The sequence below is a fragment of the Panthera tigris genome, chromosome B1 (assembly GCF_018350195.1).
Source record: "Panthera tigris isolate Pti1 chromosome B1, P.tigris_Pti1_mat1.1, whole genome shotgun sequence".
Taxonomy (NCBI): Eukaryota; Metazoa; Chordata; class Mammalia; order Carnivora; family Felidae; genus Panthera; species Panthera tigris.
Genome location: NC_056663.1, coordinates 63,620,167 through 63,642,044, shown reverse-complemented (window position 1 = coordinate 63,642,044; position 21,878 = coordinate 63,620,167). Strand labels below are relative to the sequence as shown.

The 21,878-nt window shown below is 35.7% G+C and overlaps 1 long non-coding RNA gene across 1 annotated transcript in view; it reads right to left on the bottom strand.

The window, feature by feature from the left end:
• Positions 1–2,535: 2,535 nt before the first annotated feature.
• The window catches only part of LOC122237642, a 40,773-nt gene continuing 21,430 nt past the window's right edge, over positions 2,536–21,878 (bottom strand). Inside the window, exons 4-5 of the long non-coding RNA XR_006216233.1 lie at positions 11,542–11,596; positions 2,536–2,621 (exon numbers count right to left, since the gene is read on the bottom strand). This is a non-coding gene — a long non-coding RNA (uncharacterized LOC122237642). The remainder of the gene's footprint in view (positions 2,622–11,541; positions 11,597–21,878) is intronic.

Sequence of the window (21,878 nt, the reverse complement as noted above, 5' to 3'; positions counted from 1 at the left end):
TTTAAGCATCACTTATATATTGTATATTATAAATATCTATTATAAATATGTATTTAGCATCCTTGTTGATGTTCTTAGTTTTTTAAGAGTTGAAAAAAAACTTTATTTTGAATGTTTATTTATTTATTTTTGAGAGAGAGGGAGGGAGAGAATCCCAACCAGGCTCCGTGCTATCAGCACAGAGCCCCACCCAGTGCACAATCCCATGAACCATGCGAACATGACCTGAGTCTAAATCAAGAGTCTGATTCTTAGCCGACCGAGCTACCCAGACACCCCTTGAAAAAGCTTTTAAGGATAGCCACTTATCATTTCCTCCAAATCAAAGTATAAAAGAACATGTAAAATGTATGGACAACTTCTAGAAATGAGTATTTTTAAGGATCAAAATAATGAATATTTCTAATAATCAGGGAAAATAGGAAAGAAAATAGATGGAAAAAAAGGTAAGGATTTGGCAATGTAAGCAATGACCGTCTTTGAGAATAGACAAACAATCTAATTGCTGGGGGAAAAAAAGTAATTAGAACTGCTAATGATGCTGTTCTAAGTATTTCAGAAGGTCAAGTTGTAAACCTTCCTTCCTAGATTGCTTCTCTGATACTCCCATCTGTCTTCATTGCCTTTGTTTATCTTGCTGTTCTTCAGTATTCTCTGGACTAACACACAAGTGTGGTGACAAGAAAGGCATCGGGAGGTAGCAGATCTGGGACACTTAGACAAATAGTCAAAAGGATCAGAAAAAGTATCTCTCATTTTTTTTATCACTTTTATAAAGGGCTAAAAGCAAAACCTCTATCTCTTCCTTTAAGAAAAATGAAATGCATTCGTATGTGATAATTTATTTGGTCTGTGACAGGTGAAATAAAATAGGTCACTTACATCAAGGGGCTTTAAAATGGAGCCGAGAGGCCATTAAGGAGATGGGCCTTACACATCTTCATGGGTGGAACCGTGAACTTTTGAACGGGGCCAAACCACAAATGTTCCAAGAAATCTGCCCAAACACCTGCAACTTGCTACACTTAGAGACTGCTTAGCAACCAGTTACTTTCAGTCACAGTTGTTTTTTTTTTTTTTTCTGCCATCAACACTAATCAAAAACTCTTTGTAAACTACATATATAAGCAATCTCTTTTGCTCCCTAGTGGGAAACTGTTTGGGTAGCTACCCAAATCTGTATACCCTGAACTGCAATTCTTTGATCCCAGATAAATGTTCTTGCTTAATTATTGCCCCCTCATAATTTAACTTGACAGGTCCTAAGGAAAAGTAGTCAGTTTTATTATTTTTGAATATTAAAAATACTGTGCTGGGACCTTCACTGTGGCCCTGGATTTTAGCAAAGTCAATTTACTACATTCTACAAGATCTTCTTTCTTTCCAAGTGTGTATTAATCTACCAAGGTGCTGGCCTGTGTCACAGACATTTCCCACTTCTAATGCATTCTTTTTTCCTTATTTGTAATTTTTAAATCATGCTTTTTGAATATTTTAAGATATTTTTATCCAAATGGATGGCTATAAATAACAACAAAACATTAATTGTTACATTGAAAAAAAAGTATTATAATTCTTAGAAAAAAAATTACATCTGAATTCATACCTTACATACCTATCATTCTAATCTTATTTAAATGGTGAATATATTAAACCTTAGAATTGAAGATTCAGAATGGAAATATTAACTCTGCCTCAATTATTGAGGATCTGCAGCACAGTCTTCATAGTGATACATGACTCTCTTCACCAGAACAATGAATGTTTTCCAGCGGGAAAATTGACACATTTTAATATTTTCCCTTGTGGATTTCATGAGCTATAAAACTTTTATACTCTGGTTTTATCTGAATTAATAAACTCATTAATAGCTCATTGCTTGCTAACAACAAGTTCTCCTGGGTTTGAATTTGTTAACTGTTGATAAATAATAAATAATAAGCAAAAATAATATTATAAGCCCTTATTATGTGCCAGATACTGTGCCAAGTGCTTATATGCACTAGTCCATTTGATCTTTAAAATTACCCACATGACATGAGCGTTATTAATCTCTCTTGAAGATGAATAAACAGATACCTAGAGAGATTTCAAAAATTGTCCAGGCAACTAAACTAGTAACAAGTCAAATTTAAGATTTTATTCTGTCAGCCTAAATATATATAGCCTGCCTGCCTAATAGCACACCAGCAACTTTTAGATAATTTTTCCTTTGAAAAAATGGAAACATTATGATTTCATTTATTTTATAGATTGATTGATTGCTGAGATGGACAATATGCTTTTGTGGGCTTTGTGATTAGTTACAAAATTCAACATGAATTTTATTTTCATTATCCCTGTTAATGAATGCTTCCAAAGTTATTTACAGAGAAAAAGCATTTCAGAATACCAAATAAGTTTTAGTTTCCAGTCTATCCTTAAAACAGTTTTGGACATAAAGCAAGGTGCAATGAATTTTGTACTTGGAGACAGATCACTGTAAAATGAAATAAAAAGAATAACCATAAGCTATTAAGTAAAAACAAAGACTACCTCAGCAACTCTCTTCTCTGTACAGTTAATCCATTTGTGGGTCTGGGAAGGTACATCTCCCATCCAAATGAAGGCTTTCTTCCCTACTGTGAATATTAACAAGGAAAATAGATCATTTTACATATTATATCTCAAAGGCACCATATGTGTTTTTTTTTTATCACAGAAAGTAATATTTCTTGGACACAAACGTATAACCAAGCTTCTTTAAATAGAAAGGTTTAGTATAGATTTCTTCAAAATCCTTTTTGTATCTTACCTTTTTGATAATTGGCTGATGTTCAGCAACTCTGCTAACAAGGGTTACTTGAATGGATTTGTGGAAAGGTTAAAAGATACGTATAACCAATTATCATTCTTTTGAGATATACTGCTAAACTAGCTTTTGTATTAATTTCTCATAAGTGAAATAATGTAAACAAATAATAATCTTTATATTCATAAGATGTGTTAGCAGACATAATCTAAATATTGATGTAATTTTGACTTTGGCTTCAGTACATTCTTCCGTCATTAAACATCCTTATTTTACAGGACAGGTGGCCCATCCCATAATCTTATGCTCATTTTCCAGTTGCTCTGTCTATAGTGCTGGTCATTGGCACTAACATGACCTAGAAGTGGTCATAGAGGAACAGCTTTTGTTTAAAGGTAGAGGAAGGGATGGGGAAAAGTTCTTTTGAGCCACAGTGCTTCTGAAAAGGAAAAAAGAAATTCTATATATAGCAATAGCAGGCTATGAAAAAAAAATGTATGTATATAATAAAATAAAAGTATTTGCAAAGTAGAGATGCTGATTTACCTAAGTCTATATCAGTTCCTCATTGTATTAAGTTGGAATTTTTCTTAATCAGATGTTCATTGTATTCAGCTGTGATAGTAGCATGAGTGATCTGCCTTCAATATCTCCACCCAGATCTTGTTTCATATATTCATAGACATCCAAATTAATTCCATTATCTTAGTTGACCCCATTTATAGGCATGGAATTAAGGACAACACAGAATGAAATGTTCACAACAGGGAGATAGTTTTCAGATTTTTTGAGTCATAGCTCTTAATCCTTACAGCAGACTACTTTCCCAAGGCTGTATCTTTTTAACTATTGTAGGAGACAACACTGAAAAATATATTTGCTAAGGAAAGACCCTAATAGACATTCCTGATTTTCCAAGTCAACTTTAATTCCTGAAGTCCACTGAGAGCTACGTGGAAAGAGCTCAGAATGCTACAAACTTGCTTCTGGACCTAACTCTCTTCATGATATACTTCATCACTTAAGCAATTCATTTAACCTAGCCATCTTATCTTTCTCATTTGGAAAAGGAAGTTAATGATAGCTGTCTTACATACCTCTCACTTGAGAGCCTTTTATGAGAAAATAGAGTTAGAAGTGTGATACAAAGGTAGGGTAATATTTGTAACAGATCTAAACAGGGTGTCCTGAGCTGTGTCCTAAACAGATATAATGCACATTCAATAACATGCAATAGATTTTACTGGCAAGGACAAGAAGGGGGAGAAGTAAGAGGAGAAGGGGAAAAAGGAAAATCTGTTCTGTTGGGGATCTTTCCAACAGACATAAAAATGGAACACTGGAAAGAGGATGGCCTTCAAAGGGGGCTAACTCCAGTTTCATCTCTTACTATAGCTTCATGTCAAAATATCTTACTCTCTCTGAACCTCACTTTCTCCTGTAAAATACAATCCAAGTTACTTTTCCTCAATTTATTTTAATATTTTTAAATCAAGATACATGTGCAATTCTAGTGTACTTTTAATATAGTGTTATTTCCCACTCCTCCCTAAAGGTTATTTTACTAATGGTGACAAGGGTGATGATGTGGTCTCTAAGAAATAAGATGCTGTCTCAAAGAAGGAAGGAGAAATTAATCTGTTTTATGAGTGATACATCCCAAACATCCTGAACAGAACCTAGAAACTACTGGTTGAATGAATGAATGAATGAATGTGATGATTAAATAAAATAACAGAATACAGATATACCTAAAATGGTGCCCAGCATTTAGCAGCTGAACCCAGATCCAGGTTCAGGGACTACTAGCACCCTAAAACTTTTTAAATTTTTTTTTGAGAGGGTGGTGACGACAGGGGATCCAAAGTGGGCTCTATACTGACAGTAGAGAGCCTGATGCGAAGCTCAAACTCACAAACTGTGAGGTTATGACCTGAGCCAAAGTTGGACATTTAACCAACTGAGCCATCCAGGTGTCCCTGTACTAGAAAATTTTTATCCACTAACTCTTTAGAACCAAATATAGTGTATATAATGTATTTTGTACACTATCCCCACAGGGGCCTAGGTCAGTACCCTATGGTCAAACACAGCATTTTGTCTGCAGTGAAATAAATGAAGGTTCACACCAAGTTTGATAAAATAAGCCATACAAAAGTTTGGTCATGTTTTACGCCAAATGAGTTGTGAAAAAGTTTCCAATAACCAGATTTCTAAATTTTAGAATTTGGACAAATGGTTATGAATAATAATGGTAACATTTACTGAGTATCTGCTACGTATCAGTCTCTGCTTTAAGCACAGTACATTAATTAATTAAACCTCACAAAAACCTTTGAAGGTAGGCACAATCATTATTCCTATTTTATGTGAGAAAAATCTGATGCACAAGTTAAATTACTTGCTTTATTTGGTTTATGAACCAAAGTAAGTCTAGAAGGATTTGTGTTCAACATTATAGAATAAAAAATTAAGAAGAACATATACATTTATCTCAGTAGAAAAGGAATTTCTATGATCTAAGCAATGAAAAGAAATTAAAAATGGGTCCCCTCAGTGGCTCACTCAGTTAAGCGTCCAACTCTTGGTTTCATCCCAGGTCATGATCTCACAGTTTTGGCGATCATGCCCCATGGAGGTCTCTACACTGTTAGCGCAGAACCTGCTTGGGATTTTCTCTCTCTCTTTCTCTCTTTCTCTCTGCCCTTCCCCTGTTTATGTGCTCCCTCTCAAGATAAATAACTTTATAAAAAATAGAAATAGTAATATATTTTATTAAACAACAAAAAATTTTTTTGTTAAATTTACATCCAAGTTAGTTAGCATATAGTGCACAATGATTTCAGGAGTACATTCCTTAATGCCCCTTACCCAATTAGCCCATCCCCCCTCTCACAACCCCTCTAGTAACCCTCTGTTTGTTCTCCATATTTATGAGTCTCTTCTGCTTTGTCCCCCTCCCTGTGTTTATATTATTTTTACTTCCCTTCCCTTGTGTTCATCTGTTCTGTGTCCTAAGGTCCTCATATGAGTGAAGTCATATGATATTTGTCATTCTCTGGCTGACTAATTTCACTTAGCATAATACCCTCCAGTTCCACCCACGTAGTTGCAAATGGCAAGATTTCATTCTTTTTGATTGCTGAGTAATACTCCATTGTATATATATACCATCTTCTTTATCCATTCATCCATTGATGGACATTTGGGCTCTTTCCATACTTTGGCTATTGTTGATAGTGCTGCTATAAACATGGGAATGCATGTGTCCCTTCAAAACACCACACCTGCATCCTTTGGATAAATACCTAGTAGAGCAATTGCTGGGTCGTAGGGTACTTCTATTTTTAATTTTTTGAGGAACCTCCATACTTTTTGCCAGAGTGGCTGCGCCAGCTTGCATTCCCACCAGCAGTGCAAAAGAGATCCTCTATTTTCCACATCCTCGCCTGTTGTTGCCTAAGTTGTTAGTGTTAGCCATTCTGACAGGTGTGGGGTGGTATCTCATTGTGGTTTTGACTTGTGTTTCCCTGATGATGAGTGAAGTTGAGCATTTTTTTCATGTGTCGGTTGGCCATCTGGATGCCTTCTTTGGAGAAGTGTCTATTCATGTCTTGTGCCCATTTCTTCACTGGATTATTTGTTTTTTGGGTGTTGAGTTTGAGAAGTTCTTTATAGATTTTGGATACTAACCCTTTATCTGATATGTCGTTTGCAAATATCTTCTCCCATTCTGTTGGTTGCCTTCTAGTCTTGCTGATGGTGTCCTTCACTGTGCAGAAGCTTTTTATTTTGATGAGGTCCCAATAGTTCATTTTTGCTTTTGTTTCCCTTGCCTCTGGAGATGTGTTGAGAAAGAAGATGCTGCGGCCAAGATCAAAGAGGTTTTTGCCTGCTTTCTCCTCGAGGATTTTGATGGCTTCCTGTCTTACATTTAGGTTTTTTATCCATTTTGAGTTTATTTTTGTGTGTGATGTAAGAAAGTGCTCCAGGTTCATTCTTCTGCATGTCACTGTCCAGATTTCCCAGCACCACTTGCTGAAGAGACTGTCTTTATTCCATTGGCAATTCTTTCCTGCTTTGTCAAAGATTAGTTGTCCATATGTTTGTGGGTCCATTTCTGGTTTCTCTATTCTGTTCCACTCAGATCTAAGTGTCTGTTTTTGTGCCAGTACCATACTGTCTTGATGATTACAGGTTTGTAATACAGCTTGAAGTCTGGGGGATTGTGACTGCCTCCTGCAATATCTGTTGTTGTTTACAACAAAATTTCCTGAATATCAAAAGCACCATATTAGAATTTAAAGTTTAATAACCTAGATAAAATGTTTTCAGCAGATATTGTTGGCATATTCAATATATAAAGAGTACATATAAATCAATAAAAAGCAAAAAGACCTCATTAGATAAGGAAGAAAGAGACATTAAGAAGTCACAAAAAAAAAAGTTTTGCCAATGGCAAAAAAAAGTGTGAAATTTCACCTAATATTTAAGTTTAAAAATTGAGATACAATTTTTTGATATTAAGTAGAGATTTTATAACTAATAATATATGCTGAATGCTTTAAGAATTCTTACAGCCTTTGAGGTTGTGTTTTGATTTTTTTTTCCATAGAGAAGTAACTAGAAATTCTAGGGGAAAAAAATACTTCTCTACAAAGATGTTCATTAAAGAGTAATTTATAACATTAAAAACAAAAACAATAACAATAACAAAAAAAGAAACCAATGCTTTTAAGGTCCAGGGTCATGGGGTTAATAAAACAACTTCAAAAAATGATGTGGAAAAAATTGTTTGGGCCTACCAATATCCCATTTTGTCAACACACTGCTGAGTCTAACGGAACTGTCAATGTTATAAAATCATAGTTTAGTTTCCTGATATCACATTAATAAGCTCTCTGGAGTTGTTTCCAGGGAACCTGAGACCCTGAAGCCATTTATCTAGGCAGGAGAGTTTTCTCTGCAGTTGTCCTGAACAGGTGGGAGGGTAATTTTCACTGCAGAGATATTTTTTCCACAGTAAATGATGACTAGCTATGAAATTGTTATGTTCCACTGTAGACCTGTATGCTGTACCTTTCTCCAAATAAGTTGCTAATACTGCCACTTTAAAGCTGTATTAACTTTGAAATCTTTGGAAACTAGATTAACCCAGCTTCAGTCTAATAAATGAGTGATTTCAACCATTAAAACTCAACCTCACCCATGGGACTGTTTACTTCGTTATATTTTCCAGTTGATTGTATATATTGTTTAGGAAGGCTATTGATCATTGTATGTTCATATTGTAACCAGCCACTTTATTATTCTCTTTTATTCTAATGGTTTTACATTTGAGCTTCTTGAATTTCCTAGGCAGATACATGCCTGTTAATGGTAAAAAAAAAAAAATCTTACTGTCATTGTCCATAGTTTTTATTTAATTATTCTTATCTTACTAATTACTATTGGAGCTTGGCTCTAAGTTCCAATACACCACTAAATAATATTGGTTAAAAAAAAAAAAGGACCCTCACACAACTCATTGACTTAATTTTCTTCACTCCAACTCCAGCTCCACTTTCCCCTTACTTTCTCTTGTAATCTTTTTTTTTTTTTCTTGGTAAATAATTCCGCTATTCATCTAGGTTTCCAAATAAGAAATCTGAATATCACTGCAATATCTTTCCTCTCATTTGTACCCCACTGGAATAATCAATATCTCACATATACAAATACAACTATTTTCAAACAAATTATTGTACTTTAATTAATTAAATGCCAGTTCTTTTAAAACATGACTGACATCATACCACTCTGTCATTATATGTTTTCAAAACAAATATTTATCAAGTGTATTTGTAGAATCCTATGGGATATGTCACAGTCACCAAGTCTTATGGATCCTACCTCAGAAAAATATCTTGCAGTTAATCCCTCTTCTCCATGCTCATTGCCATTGTTCTCATATAGACACTTTAATCTTGTGCTGGTTAGTCTCTGTCTGCCCCCCTAGATCTATTCTTTGTTTTTCTCAGTTTTCCAGAGAGTTGACTTCTTGAAGAGGTTTTCCTTGCTACTTAGCTTCTGGTGGGGATTGGTTTGGAGGTACCAGAAGGATTTGGAGAGTGGGAAGGGAAGAAGTTGAGTTTATGTTTCCCCCATTCCCTCTTTGCTTCATTGTTGTTCTGATGAATACTACTTAGCTTTATGATTATAGCTTCTCCCGTGATTCCAGCCCTCAACCAGTCTCTCATGATACCTTAAAAGTAGTAAACCCAGTAAGGATTAAGGGTTGTAATGGCTTCACACTCTTGCTAATCCTAACTCTGCTCGACCTACCAATAATTATTTCCTTTACTAAAATGTCTTTTAATAAATCCTAGTAGATTGAACCCTTTGTTTCCTATTAAGACACAGACTGATATGTAACCCTTTTCCAAACCATTGAAATGGACTCTAATTGATTTCATTTCTACAGCCTCACCCTCTCTCTTACCTTTTTATAACACATCCTTCAACCATGAACAGAGAACCCTTTTCTCAAATGCAAACCTGACAATGTCATTCCCTGAGCAAAATCTTCACTGTTCTTCATCATTATTAGCAGTAGTTTCCAACCAGAGTTACTGCAAATGACCTATAAATCCTTACACACCCAAGAATTTTCTGTGGAATAATCAGATTCACTTATATACATATTACTTTTTTTAATATGTCACTGTGATTAAATACTAGGTCATATAAATTTTGGCTAACATCATACTATGTCATTATGTGTTTCCCCAGGCAACCAGATATTCCATCATATACACTAAAGAATCCTCACATTCAAAATAAAATCTAAACTCTTCCTAACTTTCTAGTTTATTCTTCTGCTGCTCACCCCACATGCACTTACACTTTACTTAAGTGTGTACTCTCCCTGCGTCTTTGCTTTAGGTAATCTTCCTATTTCTGGAAGGCACTCAACCACATTCAATAACCCTTCATGGCAAATACTTTGTCATCTTTCATAATAGAAACATTATATTGAAAACCAATAGGCTAGAGTTTGAGTTAATTACTTTTCATGCATTATCTCATTTAATACTCACTGCAATAGATGAGATGAAGCTTAAGGGGTTTGCACAAGTTCACACAACCATAAAGTATAAAATTAAGACTTAAAACCTGACTTAAAGACTTAAAGACTTAAAACCTACACCTTAAAAACTAAACTGTTCTTTCTAACAGGGTACTAGTCTAGAAAGTCAAAAACTTACACTCTTTGAAATCTCCTTCACATGCCTTTTCTCATTTTTATTTCTATGCTCCTTGATCCATGCCTCTTCATACTGTATTGTCATTCTTTGCTTATTTGTTTACCTCTCCCATTGACTTTGAAATTTTTAAGGATAAAACTCAATTTTGTGGGATGCCTGGGCAGCTCGGTCGGGTAAGTGTCTGAATCTTGATTTCAGCTCAGGTCATGATCTCACCATCATGGGATCGAGCTCAGCCTCAGGAGGGAGTCTGCTTGGGATTCCCTCTCTCCCTCTCTCTCTGCCCCTCCCCCACTCATGCACACATGCTCTCTCTCTCTCAAAATAAATAAATAAATCTAAAAATAAACCTCAATCTTGCATTTTTTTCTTTGTTCGTATACCAAAATTTAATAGGATATCTAGGTATTAAACAGAATAATTTTTAATCATATTAATGCTTTATAAATGAATAACCTTACTTTTAATATTAAAATGAAACTTTATCTCCTAGAAATTGTTGCACTGCAACATTTCCAAAAATACCTATTTTGTTTATATTCCTGATTCAATCCTGGAAAGGTATTTATATAGTATGTCTCATTTGACCATGTCATTGTGGCAACTGCCTACTGTTTTCTGATTTCTTTTGTCTTAGTTGCCTAATAATGATTAACCATATACATCAAGGAACATAAATTCTTCAGTTAACTTTAATTGACTTGGTTCATATATGAATACTTATAGTAGTTACCTTTCTGTTGTCAATATCATATATTGTAAATTAGCCACACAATAAAAAACTGTTGGGGCACCTGGCTGGCTCAGTCCATAGAATGTGCTACTCTTGTTCTCTAGGTTGTGAGTTCGAGTCACAACCACACTGGTTACAGAGACTACTTAAAAATAAAATATTTTTAAAGAAAAAGGAAAAGAAAAACACTGTTTTTCTGGATGTCCTCATTTGTAATTTATATTATTTCTTATTTACTCTGCTACATAGACCAAATTTAGAAGATGGAAACACAGTCAAACCTCTATATTTAAACCATAAGATCAATGCATAAGAAAGAAAACTAAATATTTAAGCCATATCCTTTGGCCACAAAATTTCTTATGAACATGATAAAATTGATAAAAAATCTGGTTAGAGCCCAGTTAATTCCATGAAAACATGCAATAATGATAGTTAATATTTATTGAGGTCTATTATGTGTCAGCTATTTTTCTAAATACATGCTTTAACTCATTTAACCCTCGTAACAACTTTATGTGATAGGCATTATTATTTTGCCCATTTTATAGATTGGAAAACCGAGGTGCAGAAATGGAAAGCAACTTGCAAAGGCCATGCAACTACTGATGTCCCAGGTAGTATTTAGAGCCCAAGTAGTCTATACTCTGAGCCTCCTTAATAACTATGCAATACTGCCTCTATTTAAAAAGTAGCAAATGGAATTATTATTAGTGAGGACACACACAAAACATTATAAATAAGGGAGGACTTTGGCCCATATTCCTGACCTGACTGGTCTCTGGGGCAGTATTCTGCTTCCACCATGTACTTCAAGTTCCTCATCTGTAAAATAAGAGCAATAATGGTATTTATTTTATAGGTTTTTGTGATGATTGCCTGTCTTTATACATATGAAGTGCTTCAAACAATGCCTAGAACAGACTAAATGCTACTTATTAGTATTTTCCAACTAAAAGGAGATGATTTATCCTCTTGGTAAGCATTTACTTAGCTACTATGCAACTGAAAATTAATAAACTATTATTCCAGTTTATACATAAGTCTCTTGTGTACTTATTAAAATTGGTTCTCTTTCAAGAGTTCTGATGTACATGCAAGGCTGAGGCATGATATTAGACTTGGATTGACTAATAGGTTTTAATTTTTGAACCATCTCTAAAAAATTGATGGCAGTTTCTTAAGTGTATAGTTCAGGTTCCTATAGTCACATAAGTGTACAGCAGGAAAGAGTGCTTTGCTGAGTTCATGTTAGGCTGTGACCTTGGGTCAGAAACAGCAGGAAAGAGTGCTTTCTGAATTCATGGTTAGGCAGTGGACTTGGGTCAGAAAGGCCGTCTTCAGGACCATGGACAGAACTTTGCACGCCTGAAGGTGCTGACACCGCTTGATCATTTGGAGGTGGACTAAGAAGCATGATGAGAAAAAAAAATGCTGTATTTTCTAGAAAATTGAGCAAGTATACATGCATGTGCATATACTTTCATTAATGTCTTGTATATATAGCAGCATTTACCATTCTGATAACAAGAAATCAAGATCAATATAAATATGTTAAGCAACACATAAACGAGGAAGAAGTGAAAAGAATAGCTAAAGCTTCAGAAGCACTGTATTGTTCCCATGTTTTTAGTTATACCCAAAGGAATGCATGTGGGTATTTTTCTAAGCTTTCTAAAATCATTGGTTTATATATCCGTACTGCAGCAGAGCATATTTAAAGTGGCAAGATTCATGAGATTGGTAAGAGTTGGCAATAATATTTTATAAGTCTTATTTTACTTAATAGAAGTTTATGTACTGCGTGAAGTTTATATTTATAGGATATTTAAAGAAAAAGTGCAATATGCTTTCTCACCCAAAATGTTTATACACATGTTTTTTAAATATTTTACCATAGAATTAAAAATTTTCAGTGTGCTTTCACTTTAGTAGCAATTTTTTTTAAAATTTATTCATTTAAATTCAAGGTAGTTGACATACAGTGTTGTATAGGTTTCAGGAGTAGAACCAAGTGATTCCTCACTTATTGTGTAAGACCCAGTGCTCATCCCAAGAAGTGCCCTCCTTAATGCCCATCACCCATTTAACCCATTCTCCCACCCCCCTTCAGCAATCCTGTTTGTTCACTGTATTTAAAGAGTCTCATGGTTTGTCTCCCTCTCTGTTTTTATCTTATTGTTCCTTCCCTTCCCCTATGTTCATCTGTTTTGTTTCTTAAATTCCACATATGAGTGAAATTATATGGTATTTTTCTTTCTCTGCCTTATTTTGCTTAGCATAACCCATTCTAGTTCCATCCATGTTGTTGTAAATGGCAAGATTTCATTCTTTTTGATTGCTGTGTAATATTCCATTCTATATACCATATCTTCTTTATCCATTCATCAGTCGATGGACATTTGGACTCTTTCTATAATTTGGCGGCACTGGAGCCTCCAGTGAACCCAGTGCTGCTATAATCATTGAGGTGCATGTGCCCCTTAGAATCAGCATTTTGTATCCTTTGGGCAAGTTCCTAGTAGTGCTAGTGCTGGATCATAGGGTAGTTCTGGTTTGTTTTTTTAAGTTTTATTTATTTTGAGATAGAGGTAGAAATAGAGAACACAAGCAGGGGAGGGGCAGAAAGAGAGAGGGACAGAGGATCCAAAATGGGCTCCAGGCTGACAGCAATGAGTCCAATGCAGAGCTCAAACTCACGAAGCCTGAGATCATGACCTGAATTGAAGTCGGAGGTTCAACCGACTGAGCCACCCAGGTCCCCCCTCTATTTTTAATTTTTTTGAGAAACCTCCATACTGTTCTCCAGAATGTCTGCCCAGTTTGTACTCCCACCAACAGTTAGTAGCAGAAATATTAAGTTTGCTTCTGCCTCCTTGCATTTAAAAATAAGACAAATAAACTTCTGAACGGACCTTACCACTTGGTAAATTCTAAGATAATGGCATTGTGTAAGTTCCCATAGCAGGCGGTCAGTTTTCCTTGGCAAATGTTTATCTTTACATGTGATTTCCACTCCTAAACTCATAAAGCCTTTCTAGATTCCCTTTTTATAAAATGACATCTCTCCTTCTTCTGGATCCCTCCTCTAGATTTCTGTAGTACTCTGTAACTACCTGTTTTTACATTTTACATTTTTTGTTCTATTTTGCAATGAATATTCCTTGCTGTTATACATGAGTTCCTTAAAAACAAAGATTGTATCTCCTCCACATTTGTAATTTCCACATTATCTAACATAATGCATTACACATAGAAAGCCATTAAACAAAGTTTATGAAAGAGTCATACAATATTTTGGATATCAACTTTTTTGAAGGAGTGTGGGCTGGAGGATGCTTTGTGGTATTCAGTACATTCTTTGGGTAACTTCGCAGAAAAACAAAATAGATCTGCATTTCTACAAATATATTTCAAAATATGTGTAGCAGAATTAATAATCATCAAATATACCAGCCGAACTAGCATTGCAATAATATCTAGTAGTCCTGCCATAGAATATAATATTTCCTGTTAGGAAGAAACCTGTCATGATGAAAATTATTTTGATGTAGTGGTAACCTCCAAATATACAGGCAGGCAAGATCCCCAAGGCCACAGAAGAATAAAGCATACAGAACAATTAAAAGGTTCAAACAATATGATTTATTTAATCAATTAATTTACGTAGTGAAAAGCAAAGGAGAAAAGTGGCATAGGTTAATGCACTTAAGATAGTATGCAAGCAGAGTGGAAGACAATACTACCTATCTTCTGGGTTATGCAATTCTCCCTCTCTGTGTCTCTGTCTCTGTCTCTGTCTCTCTATCTATCTATACACATAAATACATACACAAAGAGGGATATCATCTCCCTCTGTCTCTCTTCTGAGTTTCACTATCCATTAATGGCATAGTTACAAGCACCAGAACTGAGGTTTGAGTAAATAGACTCAACAAACAGAAGAAGCCTAAGACCAACATACATACTTGCTCTACCAGAGAGACGCAGGGCAAGTATGCCTGAGCAATCACAGGACTCACCATTTGAAAATCTCCCTGGACTCTGCCTGTGAGAAGCTATGGATTTCATTTGTGTTTCTTGAGTAGAAGACATACGAGGCCTGAATGGGCATTACCAGTGAGTGACCAAATTAAAACCTAAGAATACTCAAGGGCTTACATATATTTTAGTGCCTCCCGAATACTATGTGTCTCCAATATATTTACAGTGCCCCAAACTTTAGGTGTCTTTTGATCTATCTTTTTAAATCTATGTTCATCTCACACAGGATCTGCTTACTATCTTATTTATCCTACCCGGCTCATCTTACAGATTCTGCCTACATCTCACGAGCTACTTATTTACACATTGTATATACACACCTAACACATCTTACGGGTTTTGTCTATGTGCTCCTCTTCTATAGGATATTCAAATATTTTCAAATAATTTGTTCAAAAAACCTCTTTAGAAATATGAAAACAGGGGCGCCTGGGTGGCTCAGTCGGTTAAGCGTCTGACTTCGGCTCAGGTCATGATCTCGTGGTCTGTGGGTTCGAGCCCCGCGTTGGGCTCTGTGCTGACAGCTCAGAGCCTGGAGCCTGTTTCAGATTCTATGTCTCCCTCTTCCTTTGACCCTCCCCTGTTCATGCTCTCTCTCTCTCTGTCTCAAAAAATAAATAAATGTTAAAAAAATTTAGAAATATGGAAACAATTGTGCCATTAGGTTACAAATATATTGTATATTTAAAACATTCAGGGGACCCCTGGGTGGCTTAGTCAGTTGAGCATCTGACTCTTGATAACGACTCAAGCCCTGGTCTCACTGTCATGAGATCAAGCCCCATGGCAAGCTCTGCACTGAACGAGGTCTGCTGGGAATTCTCTCCCCCTCTCTCTTTTCCTCCCCAGCTCTCTGTCTCTCTATCTCTCCCAAAATAAATAAACTTAAAAAAATACAATGTTTTAAAAATATTTAAATAAAACTTCGGAAAAAAGTTAATAGAAAATAAGTTAGCCTGAGGCTTATGACAGAATTTGTATTTATAAAAACAAACAAACACGAACCTTCCACAAAGCCATGTCAATGAAAAAATAAAAACTATTAATATGTAATGTAATGGCATTAGAAGGAATTGGGGATATAAAGACAGAAAATAAGTAGCACGATTCAACAAATTAAAAGATCCTGGTAGGAGTTGCTGTAATGGTCAGGATAAGCTAGGTTATGTTATGTTCACAAACACCCCAAATCTCAACTTTAAAATTACAAAGGCTTATTTCTCACTCATTGTTGATGTCCAACACAGATTCTGCCAGGGAAAGAAGACTACTGTCTTATAATGCCACCATTTCAATACAAGGCTTTATGTTTTATCATGGCAGGAGATAAGTGAATGGAACAGCTGCATGGTTTTTAAGTGCTTCTACCCAGAAGTGACACAATCACTTCCACTCACATTTTATTGCCCACAACAAGTCACTTTGCCACACCTAGTTTCAAGGAGGCCTGTGGCAAGAAAGAGAGGAAAACTGAAAATTTTGAAAAACACTGGTAAAGTCTTTCATGGTAATTATTAACATGAAAGCAATAATCAGAGATTTACCAAATTGAAAAGCAACATGAGATGGTGAAAATTGAATATCATATCTATATATCTATATACATATCAGATATCTCTACATTCATATACATACAACATATATATGCAAATATTTGTATGTATACACATATATCTATAGATACACACACATCATTGGGATGAACCGAATGCAACCTCATCCCTTGTCAGCAGAAAATTTGAAATCAAAATAATCTACATTGGGGTAACTCCTCCTACACCAGATGGTTGGGGATTATTCATGGCTAATGAGTTGGTCCTTGTAATATAAAAAGCGGACCCTGCAATTTGTCGATTGTTTCTTAGAACAATGAGATCAGGATTATTCATTCATGTGGTAGGACAGCCAAAGTCACAAATTTAGTATAAACATGCTTTCCTCATATGATACTACCTTGGCAGCCTTGGAAAGAAAATCAACATTCACCTTTTGAAATGTCATAGTTTTAGGTGCCCTGTGAGAAATGTAGCGTCAACATTTGCTGGAGGTTGGGGAAGACTCAAACTAGAATGAGGACGCCCACTGACTTTGGAGAACAGAACCTACCCTGTTCAGCAGAAAGTGAGGAGAACAAGTTCCAGTTAGCCTGTAGGCTGCAGCTAAAATTGTTGAATTAACAAGACCTCAGAAGAATGCCTTTCTTCCTGGAAGGGATGGAAAGGTGGGGGTGAGGTAAGACTCTGGACTGTGAGATTTAGAGAAGCCTCTTGGGAGGAGGAGAGGGAGAAGTAAGAAGCCATGGCTGAGAGGTAGGGTTCACACGTCAACTTCCTTGGGTTTGTTTTATAAATATATGCATTTTTTTATTTTATGTTTTTGCATAATATAAATCAGGCCCTTGAAGAAAAGAACTGTGTGTTTTATTCTAGGTCAAGCAGTCCTCAAGGAAGATGGTATCTGATTTTTCATATTCTTGAAGTTTCCCAAGCAGGAAGACACTAAGAGACCTCTGAACCCTCCACCCCCATCTTTGAGGATGAGTGAATGAAGCTACTACCATTTCCCAGCAACTGCATAGACAGCTACTGACCTACACATGGCATCCCTAGCTTCTTACCTGCCCCGAGACTGAATTTCCTGCTCCTGAACCTTCCCGCTGGCAAACACACACAGTCCATGGACACTCTGTGGGACTGTGAGGAGAGGTGCGAGAGCTGGCACCTCTGATTTACTGGTAAGTCCTTGGAAAAGGCACTTCACCTCTCCTCACCTTCCTTTCCCTCATCTCTGATGTAGAAATGGTAATGTCTGCATAGTTTCTATCACTAACACATTGCAAGGGTCAGATGAGTAAATGCACATGAAAATCCCCTGAAACTTTTAAGAGCTGGTTTTGCTAGTAATGATCTGTTTAGTTTTAATATTCAAATTAAGTAGTCTTTATATTTACACACTTCTTTTTATTTTTTTAATTTTTTTAACGTTTATTTATTTTTGAGACAGAGAGAGACAGAGCATGAACGGGGGAGGGGCAGAGAGAGAGGGAGACACAGAATCTGAAGCAGGCTCCAGGCTCTGAGCCATCAGCCCAGAGCCCGACGACGTGGGGCTCCAACTCTCGGACCGCGAGATCGTGACCTGAGTCGAAGTCAGACGCTTAATCGACTGAGCCACCCAGGCGCCCCACACACAGTTCTTTTTAAAAACAAGTCATTTTCTGAGGGAAAAAATATCTAATCTGCGATGTGCATTATGTATTTTATCCTTACAGTGAACATATCTTGTGTAAGCATACTTTTTTCACATTTCACTGTGCAGCAAGCTATTCTACCTATGGATATAAGAAGATGAGAATGTTTATTTTAAAAATTAAATCTTCCTAAGGGGAAAATAGAGCACTAACTTTTTGGTGGTCAGCACACTGGTCACTAAAGAAACTTCTGCTGATAAATATGTATACTTTATTATTACAGCTATTCATAACACAACTGACAAAACACTGTAATTACATTGGTATCTATTTTTCATAAAAACTTGACTCGGCTTGACAATTTCATAGAATTTTGGAATATTAAGCTTAAATGGACCTCAGAAATAATTTAGACCTTGTCTAGATAAAGTAACTAAGACCCAGAAAGGTTAAGTGGCTTTTATAAGGTTCTACAGATAACCCTTGGCAGAATTACGACTCTGACTTAGAGTCACTTTACAAAATAGTGAATTTCAAGATTTTTATAAAGAAGCCTTCTCAATTTTACTTAGTAAAGATAATATATACTCTAGTGCTGTATGAGAAGAAGAAAAAATATTTTACTTTAACACTAAGTAATACATTAAATTGAAATATATACCCATAATTAGTCAAGTACTGTTTCATTAGGTTTTAAATATTCATTAATTTCACAATGTATAAAAAACACTATTTATTAAAATAAAACATGAAGAGTATGTAATGTATCAAATAGTACCTGAAACAGTTGAATATGCTATATAAAGTATTTCTCTTCTAAATCAAATATTCATTCTAAAAGAGAATTAATGAAAATTGGCCATTATCATGTTTTTATGTGTCCAAAAATATCAACAATATAAAATTTGTGCATACGTATACGTGCACGCGCGCACGCGCGCGCACACACACACACACACACACAAGCACACTTATTTTGTAAAATAGTTGAGTCAATTTATTCTAGGGTGTGTTTTTTTTAAAGATAACTATGCTAAATATCATCAAAAGAGCTTTTAAACATGGTTCTTTGCAATTTAAAGTGTTACTATCTTTTTTTGGTTACTATATTTTTATGGCCAAATTCCTTGGTTACTAAATTGTCTCACAACTATCTAATGCTTTTGATAAACAGAATAGTTTTTTTTCTTCTTTTGGGAAGTAGCAGCATTCATCTGCCACTAAATCATGTTGGTGGGAAAACAAAGGTTAATAAATAAGAGATTTAATAAAAGCATAGTTAAATAGGATTTGAGTTCAATGGCACCAAAATGGGAATTAGACAATCTATGTAGATTTCCACAGGATAAAGCTTTCATAATATATAAGCAAAAAGAGGCAAAAATGTATTTCTTTCAACCTTTATTTCTTGGCATAGAATAAATAGGAAACCCCTCTTAAGAGAAATTTATAATATGTGAATAAATTTTATGATGTGATCTAAGAAGTCATAAAATAGTGAGTTGAAATTTATCATCAAATTCTACTATGTGAAGAGTTCATCATTCAGCAAGACATTTATTGACAAAGAAACAGAAAATTACATGAGAGTAACCCTCATTTGAAGAACTAGTGTGAGCAGCATCGACGAGGTCTTGACCTCTAGGACTAAATGGAGGCCTGTTATAGAGCTGTGGCAATCCCCAACACCTTACATGGCTTGGCAGTGTGACGTCACGTCTGGCCTCACATCTGTCTTTCCTCCTGTGGAGCACCTAAAGCACCAGGCTTTGCTGTTATCAAGAGCGTAAAATATCTGTCCTCTTAGAAGCTCTCATAGGATTTGAGCACAAATTGAATGAGCTCCGACATCTGTATAAAACTCATTTATAATTCTTGGTATTTGAAAGCTGTTTCATAATGAGCATGTTAATTACCCACTTAATAGAGAGGTGTCATGTTCTGACATTGCTTTGAGCTTGACCATTAGGAAAAAGTTTCTGCACAACTTCATCTTCACTCCTCACAGCTTTGCCATTTCCTAGTTACAATTCAGTGTCAAGCCCTCTATTTTTATGGAGGATTTATTAAAAAAAAAACAGATTGTACGGCCTTTTCTTACTGATTGTGAAACTATGCTTAAGGATACTGTACCCTCCATCATTCAATGTCCTCTATCCAAGGACACACATGATCAATTTGTGCTGTAGTTTAGTTCAACCAAAAAAATCATCTTTATAGATGGATGTGCATGCTTTCAGTTGTCACAAGATGAAGGCTGTGTTTCTTTCTTTTTTAAATCTTAGCTGAATGAAAACAGCATCAAATATACTCACCAAACACTGTAATTCAATTCTGGTCCTGAAAACATTTCACTTTTTCTGCTAACTTTAGAGACACCATTCAGTTTTATACCTCCAATAGACAATTTTGAACTCTTATTAAATCTATAAACTTCCTCAAAACTCTTTTTTCAATCCTGCCTTCTTCTGTTTCATTTATCTGCCACAATCTTGGTTTTTCTTTGAAGGCCGAATCCCGCATGGACATTGAGCCTAACTTGACCGGAAGAATGTATTAGGGAACCCTAACTAGTCAGATTTCCTGTCTGAGACAAGATATAATGCGTTAGATTCAAGATCCAGTGAGCTGAATAGGTCATGGATACCTGGATCCCCACTTAGCAACACACTTCTCTCTTCTTCCTTCTCATTGTAAAGATTGGGTTTCTGCCTCAGTTTCTGGAATTAACACTCCAAGTCTCTTGTTTGGAATAGAGACCTACTCTAAACACTAGCTTTTTTAGAATACTGATAACAGAGGTGCCAGGGTGGCTCAGTTGGTTGAGCATCTGACTTTGGTCAGATCTCACATCATCTCACAGTTTGTGGTTTCAAGCCCCATGTCAGGCTCTGTGCTGACAGTTCAGAGCCTGGAGCCTGCTTCAGATTCTGTGTCTCCCTCTCTCTCTTTACCCCTCCTCTGCTCCCTCTCTCTCTCTCACTCTCTCTCTCTCTCTCTCTCTCTCTCTCTGAAAAATGAATAAACACTAAAAATTTTTAATAAAAAGTAAAAAAAAGAATACTGATAACAAATATAATATCAGATCATGTCTCTCATACAAGAAAGATTCTGTGGTTATGTATCCCTATGTGAGAGCTGGTGTCCTCCAAATTTCAAAATTACTCAGGAAACTAATATAGTCATTTACTCAAGCTAAAATATGATCACTACTTAGAAACCACAGCTGCCAGACTCTTCACCTGCTATATTGGATTTGCTGATATACTGGTGTTTGCCGAAATCAAGCTCAAGTTTATGATTTGTCACTTTTATCCCAGGCTATTCCAATCTTTGCGAACTCTCATCACCACCTACAGTCCTACTGCATTAGTCAACTCATCCTGAATTTCTCAGGCAATTATTTCCTACCTTCTATTCTCTCTTGAACCCCTCAATAATCGCTCCCCCTTCTTACATGTAAATGAAGACTTTCTCGTTAGATAGCTTCCTCATCCCCACATATTATATACCATCTGTATAACAGAAAAAATACACGTGCTTCTACTAAGGTATCAACTCTTCTTATTCCCTAGATCCAATTTCCTCTCATCAGCCCAAGAATTATCCTCTTCAAGTACTCTGATTCAATTTCGCATTATTAATTTTTCTCTTTTTATGGGGACTTATGGTCAGCATAAAAATGTACTGTTGTTTCTTCCATCTTTAAAAAAGCAACAAAACCAAACTTTAAGGAAAAATTTCAGGTGTCCACACTTTCTGATTTTATTGTCATACTCACTGGTTCTGTCTAGAAGTCACTCCAATCAGGGTTTCATTCCATCCACTCTACTAAAACAGCTTTGGCAAGTTAATCAATGACCTCCACAACAC